This window comes from Leucopleurus acutus (genome assembly GCF_964270905.1).
Source record: "Leucopleurus acutus genome assembly, chromosome: X".
NCBI classification, from domain to species: Eukaryota; Metazoa; Chordata; class Mammalia; order Artiodactyla; family Delphinidae; genus Leucopleurus; species Leucopleurus acutus.
The window spans coordinates 128,460,309-128,468,567 of record NC_139148.1 but is presented as its reverse complement, the minus strand read 5'-3'; the positions used below and the strand labels follow the sequence as shown (position 1 = coordinate 128,468,567).

The 8,259-nt window shown below is 49.0% G+C and overlaps 1 pseudogene across 1 annotated transcript; it reads left to right on the top strand.

Annotated features, from left to right (window-relative positions):
* The first annotated feature begins 4,811 nt into the window (after positions 1–4,811).
* On the top strand, positions 4,812–6,250 carry LOC309978652 (nondiscriminating glutamyl-tRNA synthetase EARS2, mitochondrial-like; annotated as a pseudogene). Its single transcript has one exon. The product of its transcript is annotated as a nondiscriminating glutamyl-tRNA synthetase EARS2, mitochondrial-like (transcript).
* The last annotated feature ends 2,009 nt before the right edge of the window (positions 6,251–8,259 follow it).

The window sequence follows — 8,259 nt, the reverse complement described above, 5'->3', positions numbered from 1 at the left end:
CAGTAACCTAAGGTAGGTCCAAGCCTGTATTCCCTCAGCTGTAAACTTGGGCTAATAATAGCATCTACCAAGCTCACAGGATTGTAGTGAGGATCAAATGAGATAATGCATGAATGGCTTTTAAAGTACAGTCTGCCCAATCATTAGTCATGGTTCCTGGTCTCTTCACACCAGCCAAGGCAACCTTGTTGCTTATATCCTTACCAAAGTATCCTTTCCTTGACTCCACATGCCTCCAGCTACCACCCTTGGCTCTGCTCCTTTTTATAGCAAAACTCCTCCAAAGACAAGCCTATGCTCCTTTTCCCCACTTCTGCTCCTTCCCTTCTTTCCCCAAATCTCTCCAATCTGGCTGACAAACCCATGGCTCCACCAAAACTAGTCTTGTCGAGGCCTTCAATGACGTCCACCTTGCCAAACCCAAGGGCCACTCTCGTCTTCATCTTCCTTCGCACAGCTGATGACTCTCTTCTTCTGGAAACACTCTTCCCTTAGCTTCCATGACCCTACGTGTTCCTGATACGCCTCCTACCTCTCTGGCTACTCCTTCTTCCTCTCCTCTGCTGGCTTTCCTTTCTCTGTGGGTCCCTCAAATGTGAGTGTTTCTTAGGACCCCAGCCCTCTCCTCTCATCATTTGATATTTTCCCCATTGGCAATTTCATGAACAAATAGGTTCAAATCATGGGCAGAGCTCAAGAAGTAGTGCCTAGCTTCCAATCTGAGAAGATTGGTGAGGTTATAAATGGGCCTATCACGGGGTTACACGTTTAGAAGTTGGTGGATTGGTAACAAGTTGGGGAGTGGAGTCCTGAGGTCCTGAGCAATGTGAAGGTATGACATGCCTGTTCCCCTCAAGGTGCTAGCTGCACGGTAGGCCGACTGGCTCAGTGACCTGAGCAGTACTGGACACTCCCTCTTGCACCAGAGCCTTCTACCTAGGAAGCCTTTGTCTCCTCCTTGGTTTATGGAAGCTGCTCATAAGAACATGGTGTACAGGCTGGTTCTAAGCAAGTGGGGTCACAAGGAGCAACACAGCAGTGGAACACTGAGTCCAGGCAGAAAAGTGGAGTAAGCTAGAGGCAGAGGGCGACCTCTCTCATTTGAAATGAGCTCAGAAACTCATTCTTGAGTCTCCAGCAAGGTCAATAGAGGCAGCTGGGCAGAGGGATGAGACCAATTTGCCCAGTCTCCCATTCGGATGTCTCGTCTGCTAGGAAGAGCCTGGGATTGGGGACCCTGAGATGATGGCTGACACCACAGAAGGTGTCCTGGAAGACCTGGTGTTCCTTTAGATGTGGGGTGGTGTCTTAGGTGTTTCTGAGTACAGTTAGTAAAGCCAGCCCTCCTGTAATGGGGTGATTGCTTGTGGACAACTGCAGGCTGATTGCCCAGATTCAGTGGTTGGAATGCATGTGGTGCAATCCCTTGGCCCATGCCACGCAAAATCCCTAAGGTGTTCTCCAAGGACTCTGCCCTTCTGCTCCACTTGGCATCTGTCTGTGGTGGCAGTGGGCAGGGACGTGGCGATGGGAGGAGACAGAGTGTTGCCCTTAGAAAGACTTAGGGATTACCTTCCAAAACTGGGCCGGGAACTGAGGCCCTGAGTCTAACTCAGTGGCCTGGGAGATAGCTGACTCCTACTTTGAGTGTGGCTTTTTTTTTTTTTTCTGGGGAAGGGACCGGCTGGTAACCACAGGTGAACCGAGCGGTCTCCCACCAACAATGTATGAGCGTGCCCGCTGCTCCAGATACCCATCAAAATTGTACTGTAGACCTTCCTCATTTGATTCATTCTGCTGGATATGTGGTGGTATCACATAGATGTTTTGATTTGCATTTTACGATGATCAGTCAAGATGAGCCCATTTCATATGCGTATGGACCTTTTGATGTCTTCTTCATGAAGTGTCTCTCAGTCTTTTACTCAGTTTTCTATTAGGTCGTCTTTCTCATTATTTGTAGACCTTCATTATACATTTCTTAACATGACTCCTTTGTCATTTCCATATATTTCAAGTATCCCCCACTCTGTGGCATGCATTTTCACTTGTGTTTTCTCTTTATGATGTATTTTAATTATAGAAATTATTGATTTTAATGTAGTCCATTTTATTGATTTTTTCCATTGTAGTTAGTGTCTCTTGTGTCTAGTTAAGAAATCTTTACCTAAAGTCCTGCAGATATTACCTTATTTTATCTCCTATAAGATGTATTGATTTATCTTTCACATTTGGTTATTAATACATCTGGAATCAGTTTTTGCATATGGTGTGAGGTGGGATCCAAATACGTATTTTCCCATGTGGATATCCATATGGCCATTTTCCAAAAAGGCCATCCTTTTGCCAATGAACTTCAGTATTATCTTTGACAGAAATCAAGTGACATGTGTTGGGTCAGTTTCTAGACTCTCTATGCCATTGCTCAGTTGTTTTTTTTTTTTTGTCTTGTTTTGTTTTTTCATATCCCTGTGCCAATAACACATCAACATAATTACTATGGCTTTACAAGTCTTTTTTTTTTTTTTTTTTTTTGCGGTACGCGGGCCTCTCACTGTTGTGGCCTCTCCCGTTGCGGAGCACAGGCTCCGGACGCGCAGGCTCAGCGGCCATGGCTCATGGGCCCAGCCGCTCCGTGGCACGCGGGATCCTCCCGGACCGGGGCACGAACCCGTGTCCCCTGCATCGGCAGGCGGACTCCCAACCACTGCGCCACCAGGGAAGCCCCTACAAGTCCTGATATATGGTGATGTAAGTGCCCTTCGCTTTGTTCTTCTTCAGGATTATCTTAACTATTTTCAGCCCTTTGTATTTCCATATAAATTTGATAATCAGATTGTCAATGCACAAACACACACACATAGCCTACTGTGATTTTTTATTGCAATCACATTGTGTCTATAGATCAATTTGGGGAGAATTAACTTCTTAACAATATTGATCCTTCCAATCCATGAACATGATATATATCTCCATTTCTCTAGATTGTCTTTAATTCATCAGCAACGTTCTGTCATATTCAGTGTAGAAATCTTGTGCATCTATTTATATATTAAATCCTTCATAATTCATGGGTTTTTTGTTGCTACTGTAAATGGTATCTTTTTTTTTTTTTTTTTTTTTTTTTTTTGTGGTACGCGGGCCTCTCACTGTTGTGGCCTCTCCCGTTGCAGAGCACAGGCTCCAGACGCACAGGCTCAGCGGCCATGGGTCACGGACCCAGCTGCTCCGCGGCATGTGGGATCCTCCCGGACCGGGGCACGAACCCGCGTCCCCTGCATCGGCAGGCGGACTCTCAACCACTGTGCCACCAGGGAAGCCCTGTAAATGGTATCATTAAAATTTTTTTCTGTTTGTCTGTTGCTAGTATATAAAATAACATTGCTCATTAATTCTAATAGTTTATCAGTAGATTTTAAAAATTATGCCTGCTCCAGGTTTTAAATTAAAATATTACTAGAGACACTGCATTGGTCCATGAGTCTCTGCTCCCTACCATATTCCATTCTGCTCTGTGCAGATCATAGCATTTATGAGAAGTCCTTTTGGGGTGTAACCTGAGGCTCATGAGACATGCCCCTGGGTTTCTTATGGCAGGAGCCTGAGATTTTAACCAAATGAAATTTAGAAATAAATAAAACCTTTAGTAAGTATGCATTACTTGTCAAGTATTGCTCTAAGGGACTACTGTTCTTAGTCCTTTGCAGGTGTTAACTCATTTAAGTTCCTTAACAGTCCTACGAATTAGGTACTGTCATAATCTCATTGAACAGATGGGGGGAAACTGAGAGAAGACAAAAAATTTTCCCAAGGTCAGCCAACATGTTAGTGGCTAAGCGTTTCACCATTACACTATTTGGCCACTCCTAGTCTATAAAGTCTTCAGCCTGGCTGTCTCAACGTGAGGCTCTCCACCTCCTCGTCCTGAGCCCTGGCTTTCCCCCCAAGTCATCACTCCATCTGCAGTTGACTAGTGCCCCTCACCTCAGGCTACTTCTGGAGATTAAGGATTCGGGACATCAGGGCAAGCTTCATAGAGGTGAGCTGGTCTTTAAAGGCTGAGGAGGACTGAGCGTGTAAAGATGAAGTGAGGAACAGTGTCAAAGACATGGAGAAGAAACAGAGAGAAATACAGAGTACGGGTTCTCGATCTAGGACTGGTCTTGGTGGGACCCAGAGTTTTCATATCAGTTATTGTCATTACCAATATTACTTTTGCTCTTAGTGCTTTCATCAGAACAATCATACGTACCACCATTAATACTAGAGTCATTTGAAAATGCCTCATTTTTGTATTGTTCAGTCACTGCGAAGGTCACATTTCTTCCGTGGTATCATTACAACCTACAATGACTAACGGAAATATCTGAGTGTATCTGTGTTGCAGACCTATGGAAATACAACTTGTTACAGCCTCCCTCCACCCATCGTGATTAGGTCTGGCCTCACAACTTCCCATACATTAGCAATATCATAAGAGAATACTTGAGGGCGTATCAATGTGTTCTCAGAAAATGTTTCTAGTTTCTTTGCTTGGGATCAAGAACCTTCAAGAGAATGACTGGGGATAGGGCTCGGGTGGTCAGAGGACAGGAACAATCAAGAACTACTGCCTTAAGAATCAGTACGATGGCATCAAAAGCACAAGCAACAAACGAAAAAAGAAATAAGTTGGACTTTATCAAAATGACAACTTTTTGTGCATCAAAGGACACTACCAAGAAAGTGAAAAGACAGCCCTCAGACTGGGAAAAAAGAATTGCAAATCATATATGTGATAGGGGTCTAGTATCTAGAATATATAAACAACTCTTGGTCCCCGGAGGCCCCCAGTGGCCTTGGGCCACCCCCTGGGACGGGGTGCGAGGCCAGCCTGGGCACTGATCCCAGGGCTGCTGTGCAAGTGTGGTTCGCCCCCAGCCCCACAAGCTTCTTGCACCTGGGCGGCCTCCACACTGCCTTGTACAACTACGTCTTTGCCAAGAAGCACCTGAGGCTGGAGGGCATGGATCAGACCTGCCTTGTGCTTGGGGAAGCAGAGAATATTGACATGCTGGAGTGGGCAGGCGTCCCCCCTGACAAGAGCCCCCGCCGGGGAGGTCCTGCAGGGCCCTACCTGGAATCTCAGCGACTTGCGCTCTACACGCATGCTACCAAAGCTCTGCTGAAGAGGGAGGCCCTGAGGAACCATCAGACTCGCCAGTATGGCAATCGGTGCCGGAGCCTGAGCCAGGCGCAGGTGGCCCAGAAGCTGGCCCAAGACCCCAAGCATGCCACCCACTTCCGCCCGGAGGGGAGACACCAGCCTTCCAGGACTTGGTGTATGGCTGGCATCCGCACAAGGTGGCCAGCATGGAGGGGGACCCGGTCATCCTGAAGAGTGATGGCTTCCCCCACGTACCACCTGGCCTGCGTGGTGATCGACCACCACACGGGCATCAGCCACTTGCTGTGGGGCTCCGAGTGGCTGGTCTCCACCTCTAAGCACCTGCTCCTCTACCAGGCCCTGGGCTGGCAGCCCCCGCGTTTTGCCCACCTGCCCCTGCTTCTCAACAGGGATGGCAGCACGCTGTCCAAGAGACAAGGGGACATTTGCTGCCGGCGGCTTCCTGCCGATGCCCTGCTTGACATCATCACCAACTGAGGCTCAGGGTTTGCAGAGAACCAGATGGGGAGGACCTTGCCAGAGCTGATCACACAGTTTAACCTGACCCGGATCACCTGCCACTCAGCCCTGCTGGACCCGGAAAAGCTCCCAGAATTCAACAGGCTGCACCTCCGCCAGCTGGTGAGCGATGAGACCCAGAGACGCCAGCTGGTGGGGAAGCTGCAGGCCCTCGCGGAAGAGGCTTTCGGGAGCCAGCTGCAAGACAGTCGTGTGCTGGACGCAGCCTACATGGAGAGGATCATCCTGCTGGGACAGGGGCACATTTGCCGCCTGCAGGATTCGGTCTCCCCAGCGCACTCCTACCTGTGGACTCGCCCTGCTGTGGGTCGAGCGCAGCTGGGTGTCATCTCAGAGAGGGTGGACGTCATTGCCAAGCATGTGCCGGGGCCTTTAGAAGGATCCAGTGGGAACTTAACTCAGGACATGCTGAACGGAGAACTGAAGAAGCTGCCAGAAAGTCTGGAAGGCACCAAACACAGTAACGCGATGAAGCTCCAAAGGAAGTGCGGGAACGAATACAGAAGGTGCTTTCCAGGTGGAGAGAAGGTGTGCAGGACAGCGGAGGTGGCGTGGGAACCGTAGTTGCGGGACCTGCCCTCAGACAGGGGGAGCAGGGGGCCTGGACCCCGTCGGAAGCTCGTGGAAGGAACCAAGAGTGGGCGCAGAGCCTCCGGGTGCACAGGTGCATTTATGGTGCCACGCCAGGCATGTCCTAATCAGTTGGCCAGTGTCGGCCAGCCTCCTCTCACCTCCCTGACTCTGGAAAGGAAGGCCTCATATGTGGTTCTGACACCACAGTACACAGCAGAGGTTAGGAGCTGGTTCACAGAACAGTCACAGCTCATGTTTTAGTCTGCTCGGGCTGCCACAACAAAACACCACAGACTGGTGGCTTAAACAGCAGGAAATGATTTTCTCAGAGTTCTGGAAGCTGGCAGTCCAAGACCAAGGTATCGGCAGATTTCGTTTCTCCTGAGGCCTCTCTCCTCGGCTTGCAGACTGCTGTCCTTTTGCTCTCTCCTCACGTGGTATTCCCTCTGTATGTGCCCTCGGTATCTCTCTGTTTGTCCGAACGCCCTCTTCTTAAGAGGACACCAGTCCTCTTAAGTGGACACAGGTGATATTGGGGACATTTCTGCTTTCTGTTTGTCCGCTCCACTAGTTGGCCACCACAACCAAGATGAAGAAAAGTTCGTCATTACTGGTTGTATGAATATCTCCAGATACTTACTCTCAGAGTCTGTTGGTATGGGAGTTTCTCATTCTTCAATTTATTACCCTCTTAGCAGCAGCTCTAGCTACAAGGGCCTTCATTATATCCTAATTGCCAGTGCCAATCCCCTTATTTTTTATGTTAAAAATCCATTTGTAAATACATTTCAGCAGCCCTACCATCTCAGCATCATTGCTAATTTAATCTCCCTCCCCCTCTATTAGCGCCACAGGGGGCTGACCAGAGCAGGCGGCGCCCAGGCTAATCAGATCACTAGTTTGTCTGAACATTACGCTTAGAAGGAACTCGATGGGATGTAGTGGGTCAGACCGGGGGCAGATTAAATCTTCCACCAGCTAGCTCTCAGGACCAACCAGGGGAGGGACCTGGAAGCAGACAATGAAAACATGGACCTCAGCTTGGAGGGGCTGATGGAGAACGGTCTGTGAAACTGTCAGGCAAGGTTGCTGGAATTGAGGGCTCTGCGAGGGTGTGGTTGGATGCGAAGGAGAATTTCCCGGCATATGAAGCAGTGCTTCTCATCTGACCTGTTCACTCACCACTTCTCAGAACACTTCACGCAGTGAGCTGTGGCAAAGAGTGTAGTGAACAGCAGATCGGGAGACTGGGGGCTTTACCTACCTGTTTCCTCACTCACTGGGTGTCTTGGCGAGCTCCCTCACCTCCCTGGGTATCACATTCCTCAACTGGGGGTAATGATCCCAACCCTACTGACCCCTCAAAATTTTGATGAGGGCCAAATGAAATTTAAAATAAAAAAGTTTTAGTGAGCATGTATTATTTGTCAAGCACTGCTCGAAGGAGGTACTGTTCTTAGCCCTTTGCATGTATTAATTCATTTAATTTCCTCAACGGCCCTATGAGGAAGGTACCACCATAATTTTATGGAACAGATAGGGAAACTGAGACAGAGAGGACAAACCTTTCCCAAGGTCACACAGCACATCAGTGGCCACTCCCGGTCTATAAAATCAAGCTCCCCAGCCTGGCTCCGTCAGCTGGAGGTTCTCTCTTTTTTTTTTTTTTTTTTTAATTTATTTATTTATTTTTGGCTGTGTTGGGTCTTCGTTTCTGTGCGAGGGCTTTCTCTAGTTGTGGCAAGCGGGGGGCCACTCTTCATCACAGTGCACGGGCCTCTCACTATTGCGGCCTCTCTTGTTGCAGAGCGCAGGCTCCAGACGCGCAGGCTCAGTAGTTGTGGCTCACAGGCCCAGTTGCTCCGCGGCATGTGGGATCCTCCCGGACCGGGGCTCGAACCCGTGTCCCCTGCATCGGCAGGCGGACTCTCAACCACTGCGCCACCAGGGAAGCCCAGCTGGAGGTTCCCTTCACCTCATCCTGAGCCCTGGCTCTCAGC